The 20293-nt window shown below is 37.6% G+C and overlaps 1 long non-coding RNA gene across 1 annotated transcript in view; it reads right to left on the minus strand.

Moving 5' to 3' along the window:
* LOC124171684 overlaps positions 1-20293 on the minus strand; it is a 223240-nt gene that overhangs the window by 172303 nt on the left and 30644 nt on the right. The window lies entirely within an intron of this gene.

Genomic DNA, 20293 nt, shown 5'->3' on the forward strand with positions numbered 1-20293 from the left:
CAACGTAAGCCTATTTCATCGGCAATCCGCACGATGTATTCTATTCCGAGATGCGATTTTTCTACCTAATACGTATTGGTAGTTTAACTACCAATGACGAGTCTAGTCTTTATCGCTATGTATGACTTTCACCTTAGTTATTATCCTGCTCTTAACAAATCGCTACGTCATCAGTAAATCATAGCATGTCTATCTGATTTATTTGAATACTTATTCCACCACTTTTTCTCCACCTTTCTCGTACTTCATCCGCAGGCCTCCGTCTGCATATAGCGAACATCAACGGAGACAATGAGCCGCCTTGTCTTAACACCCTTCTTTGTAGCTAGAACAACGGATGAAAAGGTGCAAAAAAGCCATTTGGAAATATAGGTTTAGAAATATAAACTACGAAACGCAGAAAATTTTATTTTTTGTGATTTTCAAAATATTTTTTTCTCATTATGCTCCACCGACTTTCCTGCAAATCAATTGGGTGCGTCGGCTTCGTAATATAGGGAATTACCGGAAAATGCGTAAATTTTAATTGAGACGATGATTAGAAAATAATGCTGCATATCTCTGAGTACCTTTTCACAAAGTAGTCAATTTTTTGTGTACAAAAAAAAAGTTCTTGTAGATATCCGTTCGAATATGAATCTTCGCTATTTTTTGTTTAACGTGGATCTAGAAATAATTCTTAAAAGGTGCAAAATTATGGCCAAAAGAATCATAAAATCTAAATAGTAGTTTTATTATAGAGTTTAAAATGTTTGAGGGAAGGGCGACGCAGGAGTGGGTGCTTACAACTACATAAAACCGTGAGAGATGGGCAGAGGGTGTAAGACTAACATCCATTCAGCATCAAAAGGGAAAATGGAATCCATTATATGGCTCTATTTGGAGCGTAATTAGATTAACTTCACCTATTCTTGCAGTGATCATTTTTTGTGCACGAAAAAATTAATTCTTAAGGATATCCATTCGGATGTGCTTCGTCACAATTTATGTTTCACGTGGATAAGTAATAATAAATTACATAATAAAATAATGCCCGCTGTGTTACTGAAAAAACACATTCGACATTCCAGAAATAAGACCACTCCTTAGCCTCCGAGTTTCAAGCATACGAGGGAGCACCTCGAATGTAATTTATGACACCCACAATGGTACCTCAAAGGTATCCGATAAGCCTATTGATATCTTAAAGCTATGAAAATAGCATATAGCCACCGAGACCCATGCCAGAACGCCCTTACGAGTTTCATGCAGGATGTCAGAAGCGATCACGTGTGTGAACGGCCATCTGGAGATCAAAATATCGGAAGAAACTATAAAGAAAGGCAGAGGAACCCCGAATGAAGAAATTTCTCGGCGCACGGGGCAAAATCGGAGGCGGCAGGAAGGTGGGACAGCCCCTGCTTCCGTTGTCGTCCGCGCGTGCCGCCACCAACTCCGCTCCGACAATAAACATCCAATCATTAATCTCGTCAGACCCTCTAGATGCCCCAAGAGATGCCATCTACTTCTTGAAAGCTTTCACAGCGGATCTCTGGGGACGGCGCAACACGCACTACACGACTACCGACTTCCGCTCAAGAAGCTGTAAAGAAAAAATATATTAATATATATTCCCTTGGGGAAACTTAGAAGATCGCCGACGCGCCACAAACCCCTCTATTTTTATCCCGAGGGAGAAATTGTTTGCAAACAACTACTGCGGCACGTCATACTCCGTCCCTCTCATTAAAGGCGTCTCACAAATAATCACGATGCTAACGACTGCGCCTAAGGAAAGCCTAAAATACCACCGTCATGAATGCAGTCACTTTAGAGGCAGCGTACTTGGTTTCCACGCAGAAGACTAGGAGTGTAACGAGACATAAAGTTCCGCGCAAATAACTATTAATGCTAATGGGGTACGGACACCAAAATAAATAGAACTGAGTTACTAGCCGGCCTCGCAGGATGACGCTCCTGCGTAGAAATTCTGCATTTCGTGTGCACTTGCGGGCGACGGCATTAGGTTTTACAGCTGGCTATTCCGAGTCTGCTTCCCTAAATTTAACTCCCCAGACCATGTACACCGATCTTCATACTTGACGTATTTGATTCAGTGGTACATCCAACAAATCAAAAGTCCCACTGAAAGGCGTTGAACTTTTCTTCACTTCTTCTAATTAAAAAAATGGATTGCAAGTCTTACATAAGATTAAGCTAATAACATGTGGTCTCTGGTCTTGATTATTTAAACGCTAATTTAGACGCAAAATCTGATTTTTATTCCACACTCATATTGGCCTAATGATTCTGCACGAAGAACGGGAGCGCATTTTATGCTACATTGGTTTATACAATAATTTTGGGGGTGAAAAGCTAAGGGGTTGAAGGAACTTTTTTCTAAACATAGTTCGGTAGAGAAATTAGGTGATGAAAACAAACAAGATCAACTAGGCGTTAAGTAGTGTGTTCCATTTTCCACTCGATTTCATCGCAGAGGAGAGAAACACTCGTATCCACCGGCCACCAAGTCTTTTGTATATTTCTTCCATCAATTGCTGTACTTAACTCTGTTTGTAAAAAAAGCACTAGTATCCCTTGGCTTCAAATCCACCAAATTGATACACACCATTTCCCATTTTTTCATTGAGATTTATTCACATATTATTTCTTAAAGTATATAATATTAGGGGCTAAAAAATGATACTCTTATTCTACACGGGGCGCGTGGTACATGAAAATCTGCAGAAATTCGGGCCAATGTTTGAGTTTTTGAAAAAGGTTTGGTGAAAAGAATTACCAAAGAAGCATTAATTAGTTTTAAAAACATCGCTACAATATAGCATACCACCGAAAGGATTATTATCCCCTCGCAAACGAAAATAAAAAATCGATTTCAGAAAATTAAGTTTCTCAGGCCCAAATTACTAATGTCCCACGTTCATCTCACGCCACTCTAAAGAAAGCTTAGCTCAAAATTCCTCTTCCATCGGATGATTTTTTATTAGAAATAAGAGACATATTGGGTCCCGTAAAAAATTATCAAAAGAATAAAAAAAGAACAACACCGGCAGGCAAGGCAAAATTCTCTTCGTGCTTTCTCTTTCATTAGCCACCAGGTGGCCGGGAGAGGCATATGTAACCGAATCCCTTTGAGTGCGTCTCTCCGTTCCCTATATTTTCAACGCAAGAAAAGTCGACTCCTCTTCCTATTCATGAGAAAGAGAAAAAAAGGCGTTTTTTGCCTTTGACAGCGCTGGAATTCAAGGCAAATTAGTCCGAAGGAAATTATGGAATAAATTAGGGACAGTCACAAATTTGAATGAAATTTTATTCCACGATGGGCGGGGAAGAAGGAGGAGAAGAATAATCGGACGTTGCCAAATGTACGATTGGGAACGTTTCAAATAGCATTGGCCGCTGTAATTGCGCAGAATGACAACGCTGGGGTTAATACAACATCGACGCGAGCATGTGCAAATCACATTCTCGCAATTCTAATTCTCGTTACCAGTATTATAATAAAACCACAAAATATTAATGCGTGGAAGTTTCGATCCTGAGAAAATAATTAACCATTTTTAAACATTACATCGTATTTTTTCAAAGTAAAAATGTAGAAAACCACTCAGTTGATTTCGTTTTTTACATCTAGTAATAGAAACTTGCAACAAATTATACCGATACGGGACTCAAGTAGATTGTAACTACAAGCTGTCGAAAATACAGACACCGGATGCCCGAGCTTCCATAAATTTAAGTCTGCCAATAAAATACTTCACGCGCGGACATCATAATTTATCCTCGGTTATTAGCAACACCATTTCATTGGGACGAACATCCGTAGTCAGAGTGAGGATAATATTGCATTACCGGCTCCAAGAGAAACTAGGTTATCTATTGAAGCAGTTAATTTCTTTTCGTTTATGCTAATTCCCTTCAAATAATCCCAACCTCTGCGTATTTTCTAAATCCAATTTTTTTGCTTTTTACCATTATTAGATATAAAGAGCATAGTAAAAATGCAATTATAAACGAATCGATGACGTGCATATTGCCTTGAGTATATATGAATCCATCAATAATGGGAAACCAAAATTCAATCGGTTGCGCAATTTTACACGTGAAATCAAACGGAATTAATACCAAAATAGCACCCAAAATCTTACTCTCACATATCATATTGCAACGTCACAAGTAAAAACGTCATTCTTAATATAACAAAACTATTTGCAAGGATTAGGCCACCTATAAACGGCATTATGACAAAAGAAACTAGAATAACAGATGTAGCTATTTATCGTGATCTATAACCTATTTTAAAAACAACTAGGTAGATGACAGTTATTATTATTCTTATCTCTAATTCTCTTTACATATTCAAAGGTACCACGCCATAAAAACCCAAGACATACGTTCATGAAATCAATGGTTCGTAGGTTCACATTGTGGAATCGTGGCATAATAGGTTAAAAAGTGAACTTGACCGTATTCCACCCCGTATCAATTAAAAAACTATTGCATTAGTTATGAGTTTTTTTAAATAAATACATAAGTGCGGAATACAACGAAGTTAACTTTTAAATCTGTCATCTACGGTCATACCACATAGGGAAAGAAACAAATTGCTAAAGACCATCTGAAATGAATGGTTAAAAATGTGCAATCCAATATGTAAAGGAACTATTCATACATCCTCTATTAAATTATCAATCAATGGATTTGGAATGGCCATCGCAGTCACGTCTCAGCAGTCATATTTACTTCAACCAAAATTATGTAGCGTCAAAACGAGCGAGGCTCGAATCTACAGGTTTCAACCGTATCTTGTCCATTTGCCATAAATTGGGCGTTTCTGTTACCGGCACGTGAATGTACAGTGAAAACCCTCATTACTTCGAATGCTCAATGATTTTCCGCTTTAAATACCGATCTATTTGGTATCAAATCCAGACATTAAAAAAGGCGTAACGCAAACATGCATGCCCATGAAGTTGCCTCTATCAATGCAATAGCTTTTCTGCAGATACTCCGATGGGATTCAACTTGAGATTCTAGGAATACTGCAGTGCAAATCAACACACCACTTTTTTACGAACCAGGCTATCTTTACTACTCTACTTGCATAAAAGTATGCCCATGCATGTTAGTGGAATAGTCCTGTACCTTCAAATTTAACTCATTTCCACCCTGTAAACTTTCTGCTTGCGATTGTGAAGTTATTTAAGTACGTTGCTCTTATGGTTGTCTCTAGGAATCCAGTAGAATATTTTGGTGATACTTCTATTTGTTTTTTTCCGAATGACCAAATAGCCAAATACCTACACCCGTTGGTAACGAGATCAGAATATAGTGTGCTTCTATTTCAACAAATGACCTTAATAGAAATGATTAATCTTCAGAGTCAGCATATTTTTTTATGAAGGAAAGGTAAAATAATCTATATAATACAATTTCTGTTTGATTTCATGATTCTTGCATGTTATCTACAGACAGCAGGCGTCCATATTGAATTTTCGTTTGACGCCTGTCTTGTTCCGTCAATGGGATTATTTTGATCGGCTTAAAAAATAAACTAATAAGCGGATTAAGCTATTGTCAGCTTCAATACCATATTTGTCACAATTCAACACAAAAAGGAGTGCGAGTTTTCTTTAAGAACCTCATATGCTCAGAAGTATAGGATGTACCCATAAAGTAACGGTGGACGACGAAGATGGGTTAAGACACTACGGGCGTAATAAGAACCGTAGTGTCTAAAAAAAAAGAAAATCTTCCATTACTGACAATGAAATATTCAACCATTCAACGGGAATTATAACCGGAAATCCGGCGCCATCAATTTCTTTCTATTCTAACAGCTGGCGTATGATCGGTTATTTTTCCTGAGTAGGAGCCAACTTCAACCATTACTTCGGCATTATCCATGTTTATTTGAATATAGCTAATAAATACAGCTTTTAGTAAGTGTCGATGGAGCAGTTTACAAAATACGGCCAGCTTGTCCTCAATCCAAATATTTCCTCTTTTATGCGGCCGTTAAAAATAATATGACGATCTGAATAAACAAGTCGGAGGAGATGAGGAGGCCGATTCCATAACGATGGCATCAGCGTTGAAGCCAGAACATCTTCGGGAAGCGATAAGGAATACCACATTCGGAAGCGAACACTCACACCTCCAATTCGTCAATGGACGATTTTTACTATCGCCTGGATTTTATAGAAAAAATGAAAAATGAATCAACGGGCATCAACGCGGATGCTAGGAATCGAAAGTCATTATTTTGTGCTCCAAATCAATGCATGAACCAAGTAGCTTTGTACGCAGTCGCGCGCACGGGCGTGAAACGATTGATTTAATATGCTAATATACACTAATACACAAATATACTGGACATACTAATATTAATATACACTAAGGATGGAATTGGCACAGTGGCAAGATGGATTGGAGGTGTAGCACACATGACCGGCAATATTGGGGAGACCCCGAATAAAATTATAACATTTTTTGTGCTGTCCACTGGTTTGTTAACAATAAAAACGCGTTACGACGCTAAGCGTCGTCATCAGGTCAAATAAAAATAACAAATGACTTGTTATTTCTTCGCATAATTTGTAATTTTCTGTATAAAAAGAACAAGTGACTTATTATTTCTTTAATACCATCAGGTCAAATAAAAATAACAAATGACTTGTTATTTCTTCGCGTAGTTTGTAATTTTCTGTATAAAAAGAACAAGTGACAAATTATTTCTTTATTACCTGATGATGACGCTAAGCGTCGAAATGCGATGTTATTATTGATGAACCAGTGGACAGTACAACAAATTTATCATTTTATTCGGCATGCTGTTCTACTATATCTCGCCAAACTCAGTTGAACTCGGGAGATCCGGGTTCGAATCCCGGCTATGCCAGATATTGGCGAATATCATTTTGTGTATTTTGCTATTTATTGTCATTAATTCATTGGCTAGTGGCAAACGACTAGCATTGGAGTATGAGCAAACGTAGAAAAGTGCTAATTATTGACAAACGAAAATCCACTCGTATGTGTATACGGTGACTGAGAAGCATTGCGAAGTGATCGAGTACTTAGTCGACAAACAAGTGATCCATTAAGCCTGGTTTACACTATAAATATTACCAAAGAGGATCCTCAACTACGCCTCTACATGTATTGTCACCCACCGAGCATGAAAATGTGTTTATTAAAGTCACCACTCGCGTCGCTCACAGGCAAATAGATCCGAATTTCGCCTGGAAATGAGCTGTAATTTGAGCTTATAACCGATATTTGTATTTTTGATGGTGTAATCTATCAATTTCATAACATTCTAATTCTAGTCCTCACGACTGCAAACACAATATTGCAAAAATTGAAAATGGACCACTTTTCACTTATCGTCGCGTTGCGGATATTTTTGGAAACCGATTAACCCAGTCAACTTTGACTTGTAAACCAGGCTTCATTGAAGAAGTTCAAATTTGAACGCATTGGGAATCGATGACTATGGATATACCGTTAACCGTCACGTCCATTCAACAACGCAAACAATATATTTACAGATTGCTATCGTTCAATTTATTATTGCTGACAGATCAATGATAAGCTAATATTGAATTTAATTGTCTCAAAAATAAGAGGAGATGAAAACATTTTTCTTTCGTCACCGTCATTCCTATTGTTTTCTCTGACATCACGAAGTGTATTACCAGCCTTGGGACACTTCAGTAATGAAAACAGTAGCTAGATAGCGCTCTCCACCTGCGGCTATAGCATTGTTTTAATTATTTGACCTGGCTTAAGATAACGAAAATCGAAAAATAATTTTAAAAATCCAAACCATCAACTATAACCAAAAATGGATGAGTCGACGAGCATCCAAAATCGACTGCCATCCAAAATCGACAATCATTCAAAATCGATAAGTAACTACAGTTGAAACTATCGACAATGGACAACTGTTATAACAGAACGACGAGCATCTATAACCATAGCGCACTACCCCTATTATCGGCATCTAAAATCACCATCGGATAGCCAAAACCAAGGATGTTTTACCAGAGGAATCTCCAGACGGCTTCTAGATGTGTTGTTATATTTGAATTGGTCAACCAAACCGATGTTTAAAGTTAAATAATGTATTAAATGTCGAGATAAACTATTCATCGAAATTTATATGCTATCAAATATCGAAATAAGCTATTGATCGAAATTTATAAGCTATTAAATATCAATATAAACTGTTATTCGAAATTCTATAAAGAACCGCAATTTATTTGGTATCAAATATGGAATTAAGCTATTGATCTACATTTATGAACTATTAAATATCATCATAAACTCTTAATCGAAATTATAATAAGTATCGACATTTATTTGGTATCAAATATCGAAATAAGCTATTGATCGAAATCTATAAACTATTAAATATCATCATAAGCTGTTCATCGAAATTGTATTAAGTATCGAAATTTATTTGGTATCAAATATGGAACTAAGCTATTGATCTAACTTCATAACTGTTAAATATCATCATAAACTGTTAATCTAAATTGTATTAATAGACATTTATTTGGCATTCAATATGGAATTAAGCTATTAATCGAAATATACATTCGCAATGACGTAGTCTATCAAGTCCATAACTATTACACGCTATTCTTCGTGACTGCAAACACTATACGGCATGTATTGAGAATATATTATTAGGGTAGTTTCCTTCATCAAAGAAAACAAAAGGCATTGATTGCGATTCTTTACCCACCATTAGTGTATTCATAATACACAAATTATTTGGTTTTTGAAATACCGGTTTTGACGAATGGCAAGGGTCAAATTTTATCCTCATTTGAAAAAGGCCAGATTGGCGCCTATGCGATGCCACTCCACGTGACGTCACAGGGACCTAGTTTCTATACGATTAGATAGGAGTTTTACATCGTCTGAGATTACTAATGCATGCATGAGGCACAGAGCTCAGGGGAACATCTCTTAATAATCACACATTAAAATTATCTAAGTTCGGAAAGTTTCCATTGTTTGATAGGGGAATAATAATCCTTATTTAAGCCAAGCGCTACCAGCTAGCATGGTACTCAGCTACCCGCTAGCATCCTGCGTCCTATCAGCGCTCAGAGCTTCGATCAAGGTCACCTCACAAGGCGGGAGGGGGAACCAGAAATGCGTCGCACGGACTTTTTCCCATCATTCCTACTTAGCCGTCGCGTTTTCGCGCGTCTATCTAAAAGCGTGAAATACGTACTCCAGGAGTAATAATCTTTCGATTTAGGCAATAAAAAAATAAAAATAAACCACCCTATTGTTCCTCACTCAACGTCGCACTTCCGAGATCTTTAAAAACCGAATAAAATGCGACCAAAGTGACAACATGATTTTGAGTTTCTACGGGAAAGGTTGGTCTATCTAGTCACCCAAGTCAAAACTATCGTCAACGATCGTTTTTTCTCCGCGGGGGGGTGTAGTCGAAGTCAACCAAGCTCACCCGTGCTTCGTTAACTTCGTCCGTTGCACGAGGGGCTGGCGTTCCAACACGCTCCCATTGGTCGAGTTGAAATGCGGTATCTATCGACGGATCCGATCTCTCCAGCACAAAATGGACGCTACGGGGTGGGAAAGTGAAATGGTGAGGCTTTTGAGCCTAAGGCCCACACCGTCACCCCTCCCACTTGCTTTTCCGAGCGTAGTAAAAAAAAATATCGTTCGATTATTTTTTCTCCTCCGCCCCAACGCTCCTGACCTGTAGACGCCGGGAGCAACTTGGTCAACAAAAACAGCTCGAACGCTGGGAAAAGATTTCCCCCCAGAAAAGCATTCCAGAGGAAAATGCTTTAAGAGTGAAATTTTTTTCCGGTGAGGCAGGAAGATTGGTCGTGTCAACTATTTGCCTAATTTCTGCCCATGTTTTCAATCACAAGCGTGAAGGATGGTCTGACATGAAAGCGGAGGTCAGACAATAAAACAGCTCTTCCAGAAAATATTAGAAGTGATGGAAATGAGGTGAACTTGAAGAATTATGAGGGACAGGGAGGGGATAAAATTTTAGATATGATTCATTAAATTAAATTATTTTCCCGATGTTTTTTTATAATTCATTAACACGAGAAAGACAAAGTGCGTTAACAATCAGGAAGACGTAAACAATCAGAAAGATTAAAAAATAAAAGACATAAATTTGCTTCCTTGAAAAACAACGATGGAAGACGAATGTAACAAATCGATATGCTTTGAAACCATGGCCAAATCATAGATATCTAGCGATATCAATCGTTGAGGTCTACAGCTTAAAAACTCTTATACCAAGATTTTTTTCGCAAAAATCATAAATAAAACACCGTAAACAACCTAAAATACTCAAAGGCTGTTTACTCCACCTCCTACCGAGAAGATAAAAAAAATAATCACCGTAAAATGTCTAGGTTTGATTACATTCAACTGATGGACACGCTCAATTGATAATAAAATTCTAAAGGACAAAAAACTTTTAATTTATAAATAATTCCACGAAAAGTTACACTACTCTCGTGTATAAATGGACGACTGCTACGTAGCAAATATTTAATCATACCGATGGCAGACAAATTTACCCTCGATTGAACCAACATAAAGCATGCATAAATCAGGTGTAATATTATCATTATATATCATCAAAGAAAATTAATTTTCAATGGCGCATGACTTCTCTCAACCTCGATTCTTTTAAATATCTCGATAATAACACTTTTTAATAAGAAACGAGGTTTGAACAAAAAGGATGATGGTTAAAAAGTCACTATTTTCTGAGCCTATATTATGTCCAATTGATTTAATAAATACCATATAAAAAGTTCAAAGAAATTGATCAGTGTGGTGTGTCCGGTTAAATATAGTTATCACCGTGATCTTTTTCCAAAAAATATACTAGCCTTGTAAATAAAAATAAACTCATTCAGAGGAGCCATCAGCTCAACTAATTTTCGAAGAGCTATTCCAATATTTGATTTGAGGCAGTGTGGAATATTATCAAATATTGAATCTATCCTAAAGACTTGGCACACAATAACGATTCAAATACCAATATGCATCTAAAGTAACAAGCATATCGATTTAAAGAAAAAGTGATGGCCTTGCCAATAATTTTATATCCATGATAAACGTTAAAAATAACGCGTTACGTATCACATTTGTATTATCAGAAACATGATTATATGGTTATTCGTATCCTTTTGCGGAAAATAAGTTTTATTAGGGTAAAGGCTCATAATTCAAATTTTAATTGGTAACATGGTTCAATTTTGGTACAGATAATTGAGTTATAGATTATTAGAAGAATAAATTATAAAATTCACCGAAAATAATCTATTTAAAAACAGCTATAAATCCTCAAATGCTGTAGGAACACGAAAATTTAAAATGCGATTCTACGTCAGTAATCATATGCAAGTATATCATTCATATGCAAGAATAATTTTCAATTTTACTTAACGTATCCTGACCACTTTCACGGAAAAAAGAGCATTTTCAGAATACTTTCTCCTTCACTCACTCCATTATTTTAGAATTAAATCCATTTTACTGAAAAATCAACATGATCTTTTGATAATGAATCTTTTCCAGTAATGTCCTGTGCTCTAGCTGTTTTTACAACATTCTATAGGGTATCCAATGATGTTGGCTAATTAATGGTTCATACGCCACCAATTACTCCCCTTCGTCAAGGTGAAATGATGATTCTACTAAATAGATAATCGATTCCTTCGATGCAAATTGGTTAATAGTTTTAAAACAATAATTAATATGGTAATAAAATAAATTGTGGATATATTACTCTCCCCCTATTTCGCAGATCCGAAAAAAATAATATTAGTCAGTCATTTCAGTGGAAACTTTTTCTGTTGTGTAATGATTATTAAACAAGCATTTAAATCCAACATAACGAAATACTTGCTCCTATACTTTAATATTCACAGCAATCTCAATAATTATAACTCAGCTACGGGATGAGACGCAATGCATAGTAGCGAAGGTTAGAGACCTTGCTTACCCTTCACCCCAACTTCGAGAGATTCAATAGAGTAGTTTCCTTCATCAAAGAAAACGAAATGAATTGATTGCGATTCCTTACCCACCATTAGTGTATTCATAATATAAAAATTATTTGGTTTAAGAAATACCGGTTTAGACGAATGGCAAGGGTCAATTTTATCCTCATTTGAAAAAGGCCAGATTGGCGCCGATGCGATGCCACTCCACGTGACGTCACAGGGACCTAGTTTACATCGTCTGAGATTACTAATGCATGCATGAGGCACAGAGCTCTGGGGAACATCTCTTAATAATCACACATTAAAATTACCTAAGTTCGGAAAGTTTCCATTGTCTGATAGGGGAATAATAATCCTTATTTAAGCCAAGCGCTACCTGCTGGCAGGGTACTCAACTACCTGCTAGCAGCCTGCGTCGTATCAGCGCTCAAGCCTCGCCCCAAGGTCACCTCACACGCCGACAGCTGGAACCAGAAATACGTCACACGGCGTTTTCCCATCATTCCTACTTAGCCGTTGCGTTTTCGCGCGCTTGAAATTTTTCACTTTTCGTTTAATCGCAAAAAATAGATATCGTTATTCGAAAATCTAAAAGCGTGAAATGTGCACTCTAGGAGTAATAATATTTCGATTTAGGCAATAAAAAATAATAGGAAACCACCCTATTGTTATGATAGATGCTATTTCACAAAAGAATGTTTGTAAGAAATTTCATGGAACTTTCTAATAATAAAACGTATATAGTATAATAAAATATTTACTCATTTGGAATAATGATATTCATTGCGTCACTTGTCTAAAAAGAAATATATTCCAAAATATTGGAAACATAAATTCGCTTAAGAAAGCGTCCCGCGAAAAGAGATCTTCATGCACTAAAACTTCAAACGTGGCTTCAATATACTGCTTTCATGAAATGAGTTCTCGCCATGAAGAAATACAGTAATACAATCATTTCCAATACATCAGCGACGACATGCTTATTTAATTCATAGTATTCATCACGACATTCTAAAGCCTAAAATACATTGGATAATTAGAATTTTCAGTCGCGATGAAATATAGTCTACACGAAATTCTGATGGATATGATGAAACCCCATGCCTCAAGATAGCAAGAGGCTTAATTATTTTCATGATTAGATGAAAAATTAAACCAAGCATCCGTAATGCTAAGCCCAGACTACCCAAGTTAAGCGCATTCTTCGGAGCCAGAATTTCACGGAAGTTACTTCACCTGTGCAAACAGGTAAATTTCCGTATCCTTTAGTACATGCAAACGAAGGTATAGTTTTCGTCAAGATGAAAAATAATTTTAATAACACTTTTCCGGTTAACGGCGTTACAACGCTAAACTCACAACATGATAATAAAGCATTTTACATACCTCAACTATTCTCACACCTATGTTTTTTGTATTTACATTCCTGAAATAATGAAACGGAAAAAAAATCTCGACGATCTAAACGAAGCAAATGAAAACATCAACCGAATACAGAATCATCACGATAATTTTGGCCACAATGTCATAATATTGAGGGAAAAAAAAGAACACGCAATTGTAATGCGCACCAATTTTACCAATGAATTTTCTGGAAATAAAATCAAAAATCGATTTTGAAAAATAAAGCCTAAAAAGGTTTGTAAGAGTGAATGGAACAGCAGAGAGCAGCAGTCAATTAAATGAATTGTGGTTCTACGCGGACGAAGATAAATTATAAAAGAGGGTCGCATGAGACGCGACGGTAAATTAGATGACTTTAATTTATCGTCATCCGTCGCACTAATTTTTAATCGCTCGAAACTATTTTTAAATTTTCTCGATACATTAACTACCTGTGACATGTCAACTCAACCAATACTTGAGTTATGGAAAGGCAAAATGTTAAAAGCGCTAAATTATAGAACCACAATTGAGGAGCAGATCAAATATGCAAAATGTCTCGCTGGCAATATAGAGCGACATTTACGTCAATAATGTCAACAGCGATTACCGTTGAGGGGGCAGTAGAATGGTGGACAGAACATGGATTCCATCGCCCGTGCCACGAGATTACAAATGAAAACACTTATAAATAAAGCTAAACACATAAATGCAATCCATTTAACGGCAAATATTAACTTTTCAATGTGAGTGCTTGTTACACAAGTAGTGAGGATATCTTTTTTAATTCTAGCAATTCCATAATCAACATGCAAAACAGATAATTTGGAAATGAAAATGCTGCCGTGAATCGGGAATTTCTTTGTTATTTTAAGCTAATCCACTTTCCTTTAAGATCATCAAGTTAAGCATTCCATACCCTTTCATCATCATCACCAATCGATGCAAATACGGTTCAAACCCACTAATGAACACAGTGCAAATGGAGGCAATACCTCTGCGATGGAGATGAACATAATTAATTCCGTATGGACCGCGAATTCATCATCAAATTGCTGAATAAGCGATATTGTAAATTTTCCCACCAGATAATTTAATCTTGGAATACTATTTTTCCTAATTTGAGGCCTCTTTCAACCGAATACATTCACTAAATTTCGTAAAAAATGAATCCCTAAGTTCAATGATAACATTTTTTCAAGCAAAAATGTACTAAGGGTTTCAAAAGCAAGCTGATTATACTTACAACAGGAACATATCCGGACTTGGCATCGGCAGCTATGAGTAGACCCTTTTACTGTTATTTTGAATAATTTAAAAGATGCAAAATTCCCATTCTATCAATTAGATGCGTTTGTATTTTCACAGCAAATATTGTACCCACACACTAAACGTCATGGTATGGCTTCCTTTGACGTAAATTATTTGTTCAGTGTACACAAATTTCAAATGTGTATACCTCATTATGATGGGAGAATAGAGATTTCAGGAGAAAGCAACAGCCCGCTACGACCAAATATACCAAGATTAAATACGTTTGATTCGAAAGGAACACTACTCATCATACAAATGATTTCCTCACCTATGGGAATACTACGAATGCGGTAACGACGGTAAACATTTGTGGTGGTTGGTCCTAGACTCTTATTATAAAATTTAAAAAGTGTTATCTCTTTTTAACTCCACGATTATTCAGCGCTCGTGTAAAAGGACATTCGCCAGACATTTTTTCGACGGTTATAGGGGGTACGCAGAAAAATAGAAAAAATAACAAAAAAGAAACAATCCTCAAACAACAGAATGAAATACAATTGAAATATCACGGTACCTCAACCAGTTTGAAGCCACCCTTATGCTCAGCCCCTCTGCCAAGTCATCCCACATGTCTCATGCATGTTTTATGGTTCCAAAAATGTTATGGAAATTAATCTTCACACTAAATTGTCAAAATGATATGCGATGAAAATGGAACGATAATGTAAATAAATTTGTTTCACAGGAAATATATGTCTGAGTAATTTAATAGTAAGAACACATTTAATTATTTAATCTGACAACACATACTTAGGATAGCATCGACAGCAAATTTGGAAAATTATATATATTTACTGAAGCACAGGACTTGGCTTTTCTTCAGTACACGGTACGTATTTCCAATAATGGATTCATTCACTTTGAATATTTAGCTTCAAACAACATTCCAAAAAAATTAAAACGTATCAATTACCGGAAATCTGGTCATTTCGGTCAAAATATATGAAAACATTTTGTGAAATATTCTTCAGGTCATAGGTCCAGCACAAATTTCAACAGTGCACCTACAGGGCTGATGATGACACGAAACGGCATGATGAAAGGAAATTATGTTAAGGTCGGCCTAACACATGCAGACCTTAACCCGGTTGGAAACCCGAGAAGTATCCATTCAAGTCATTCGTCGGGAATAACTCAGATAGATTCTTCAACTTGAGAAACAGGTCAATAGGGTAGTTTCCTTCATCAAAGAAAACGAAAGGCATTGATTGCGACTCGTTACCCACCATTAGTGTATTCACAATATACAAATTATTTGGTTTTAGAAATCCCAGTTCAGACGAATGGCAATGGTCAATTTTAACCGCATTTGAAAAATGCCAGATTGGCGCCCATGCGATGCCACTCCACGTGACGTCACAGGGGCCTAGTTTCTATACGAGTAGATAGGAGATTTACATCGTCTGAGATGACCAATGCATGCATGAGGCACAGAGCTCAGCAAACATGTCATAATAATCACCTATTAAAACTGGCTAAGGTCGGAAAGTTTTCTTCGTTTGATAAGGTATTAATAATCCTTTTTTAATCCAAGCGCTACCAGCTAGCACGGTACTCTGCTACCTGCTAGCAGCCCGCATCGCAGCGGCACACACATCCTCGCCCCAAGGTCACTTCACTTTGCGGCAGCGGGAACCAGAATGACGTCATAATGAAAATTTCAAGACGATAGCGCAATTTTAAAGGAGCAATTCGTCTCCGAAAAGAAGAAAATACGACCGGGCGTGGAGGATGATTGCATCCCTTAACGCAGAGGCGCGCAAATGCAATACGGGGAACAATTCCGTTGGTCACGTTGCCTCATCACCTTGCCAAGCGGACCCGTCCATTAATCGAGCGATTCCGTACGGGCAGGGGAAGAAGGGGTGCCCGACCGCTCCCCCGGTCGATGGACACCGACAAGCCATGGCGCGACGCTAATCAAGCGATAATTTCCTCTACCCCTTGGACCGATTATTAAATCGGCCAAGTTAGCACTCGGTGACACATTAAGTGTAAATATTCCAGCGATAAAAGGGGCGGTGGTTCTGTTAACATCTCTTCTGCTCAAAGGGGGCGGCAAATCAGAATTTATCTCATAGCAGAGTGGTCAATGAATAGAGGCTCCCCTTATCATTCGAGTTAGCATCTCGTCGGTGACAGCTGACTCGGCCATTGCCGCCGTAATCGCCCGTTTACAAGGTGGCTTCAGATTCAGAGATCAAGGGGAAATTCGCATAAGGGAGGTAGAGCGTTTCAAAAGATAAAAATGTATGCATGGCTGAAATGGTGAGGAATAACGACCCCTCTGGATGATACTGACGATTGATCAAAACTTACGTGGAAAATGAATTGGAACTGGAGTAAGCCACTTTTGTTTCATCGTCGTGTAACATCATGCGCATTTTCTCACGGGATGTTTAACATCAGTTCCCAGTTCTCGCCTTTTACATGGCACTGCTAACAACTAAGGATAAAACCGACATTCTCTCGAGTTCCTCTGTTGAATCAAACATATAGCAATTGGAACCATCACAAGCTTCTAGGCGACAGAAATTATTTTTTTGCAGCAGCCAAAACATAAATAGAGTACTAATTTTCCCAAACCAATCACCGTATTCTTTAGTCATAATCTTTTACAATCGTGGTTTACTCAAGGAGCCATGAAAAATGTTTATTCCTTTATTTCTGAGAGGAGAATTAGGATAAATAACGGTGATGATGCCAAAAGGACTAATGTATTACATATATAATAGAGGCTAGCATATTTCTAACATCTGCCTCCGCAAGATAAAACGACCATTTTTTCCAGACCGAGTTACACTATTCCACATACTCATGGCTTGACTATGAGATACAGCTATAAAATCACAAGCTGAGAGACATAAATATGATGAAAGTTTAAGGCTTAAGTAAATTAATAATACGCGATTCCGCCAACTGCTCGTCATACACTGACATGAGCCAGAAATAGTTTCCCTCCCAGCTCTAAGAATTGCTTCCAGATGTTTCCTAAAATAAGAGGAGTCATCCATAATTTAAGGACGAATATTTTTCATCCAATATATCAAGATTGCAGAATTCACATTCACGGTATGAATAGGCTGAAAAAAACTCAGAGGGTGATGCAACAGATTATCACCTGATAGCCTGACTCTTGGATCACTCGGGAAATAAAATACTTCATTATAAAAATCAGTTCTTCATTAGGCACCATATTAGAGCAGGGCCGCTCGCAAGGGGGTTCTATAGTAATAGAAATTGAAAAAAATTTGGGGGCACAAAATCTTTGGGGGCGAATGAGAGCATTACAGGGGATTTTGAAATATATGCTTTATATAGGCGGGGGAGAGTTGTAGCTTTCAGAGGAAATAGGCTATCAGTAATGAGGCATGGACATCACTGACTATTGCTAACCCAAATATTCCCATATTCTCCTCCTTTTTGAACGAACAAACAACATAGCATCGGTGATAAATTGTGAAAATGTGAGACGAGCAGCAACAGTAGGGAGAAACGATTTCAAATAAAGTTATTACTTTATTTACTCCAACCAAAGCGTCGCTTAATGCCACGGTCAGAATCATGCCGCAAAAATAATCATCGCCGAAATCTAGGCAGGTAGAATAGTTGTCCCCAACATGATAAAAAGTAACAGTGTTATCATGAAAGGATGAATTAAACGCTGATACTGCTTGGATCAAGTCTTTATCAGTACAAAGCATTTAATATTTTTTAGCAAATACGAACCACCTAACATCAATTATGTGAAGGTACTTGATATGCATATTTTCAAATTGAAAAGCATCTTCGGAATGTAGTGCTCTTTTCTCAGCAAATATAGGTTTATTTATTTAAAAACTAGGTAGATAGTTACAATTATTTTACATGAAAACTGTGATTTTTAATGACCAAATCGTGAACTGTTGAATGAAGCTAGCAGTAGAATTTTTTTGTCGATAATAACTAGATATCAACCCTATAGAAAGCCTGCATTCCTCTAGAGAACCTTACCTGCGGAGGCACGCATTGCCTTAGGACTTTTTCCGCAATGATGCACACATCCTGCACATCCGAAAGATATAATAAGTGTGAAGGAAGAGGATGGTTGAGTGAATATTCGGCAGAGAAGGAAAAAATGCAGCTAAAAAATCGCCACCTTCCGGCGAATACGGCCAACTTCGAGTCAAAAAGGCACATGGATATGGGTTACAGTCAGATGAAAGCGAAGGATTTCATTTAAAAGGAGAGCACTGGGAAGGTTTCAGACGGAACTTATCCCTTTCCGTGGAAAATGGGCTTCCAGGAAGAAAGAAGCCTACACCTGGCCCGAGATGCATATAATGCCGCCAACAAAGCGTCCTGAAGTACTGCCGAGGCATTGAGAGCGAGGCTGGAAGGCCTGAAGGAGAAAGCCGAAGAAAAGGAGTTAGATGGGGCCCGCGCTTGTGACTTTCCGAGGAAAAGCGTGTGCACTTAACTCGCTCAAGGTCGATTGTCCTCCCCCACCGCAGCGCCATTTGATCAACTTAGTCCATTCTTCCTTTCTGCCCCATCGCCTCGCGCGTGCGAAAGAGCTAAGCCCAGCTGGCGCCTTCGTCATGATATTTCCCGTGATAGCAATTCCATTAAGACAAGTGGCACCACAAAAGCTTCCGAGTTCCATCCTGGAACATGGCATGCACGCCTTTCGTGAAGGGTTCGCAGCACGATGTATGGTGGCGTGTTCCGTGTAACACTATCATGTGCTGCATGTACTGGCGATTTCGATCCATTTCCGCTCTATGATACTCCACTTTTAAAGAGGGAAGCGCATCATTTTTGCTTTAAACAATTGAAAGTAAAACAGGTTGTCAATTTCCGCTGATTTTTTATCATAAAAGAAGGGCTTCCTTCCACAGGGAAGGTTCCTTAGGGAAAATTCGTTTTATTTTCACTGTGATGAAGTTATCTTAGCGAGATTTCTGCAAGTTGTAATTGAATACAATTCATAATTTTATTTATGCACTTATACTACTCAGTGCCAGCCTGTACTTGTCACTCCGGATAACAATGCATCTTTAATTTGATATTACCAACTCACAATCAGTATCTCTCTCATTTTATAAAATATCCGTATCTCTTTCATTTTATTAGACACTCTTTAAAGTTTTCGACGACAGATTTTTCGCTGGACAACTGCATAGCTATTCACCGTAATCGGCAAACACTGCCGCAGCCGCTACAGCAAGCACTTCAAAGGTCGGACATTTTCGAGATAAGAGCGTGTACCACCTTTATCAACGATCACGAGTGACAGCTCTTGCTTTTATAGAACAGGGAAACATCACAGCGTCCTCGAGCTTTAAACGATGTGTGAGCTGAGTTATTTTTTTGCTTTGGATGATATTTACATCGCATGCGGAAAACACCAGTTTCAAAAACTATATTTGAAAATACCGTAATTCTCGCCTCATATTTATAAATTTAGTTCATTACTAAGATGCTCATATCCTCTCGAGTCTGAAAAAATAACGCCAGAGAGAATTCTCATCGACCTATATTCAAATTATCAAATAAACATATTCAAGTAGAAAATATCCACT

This window comes from Ischnura elegans, chromosome X, assembly GCF_921293095.1.
Source record: "Ischnura elegans chromosome X, ioIscEleg1.1, whole genome shotgun sequence".
NCBI lineage: Eukaryota > Metazoa > Arthropoda > Insecta > Odonata > Coenagrionidae > Ischnura > Ischnura elegans.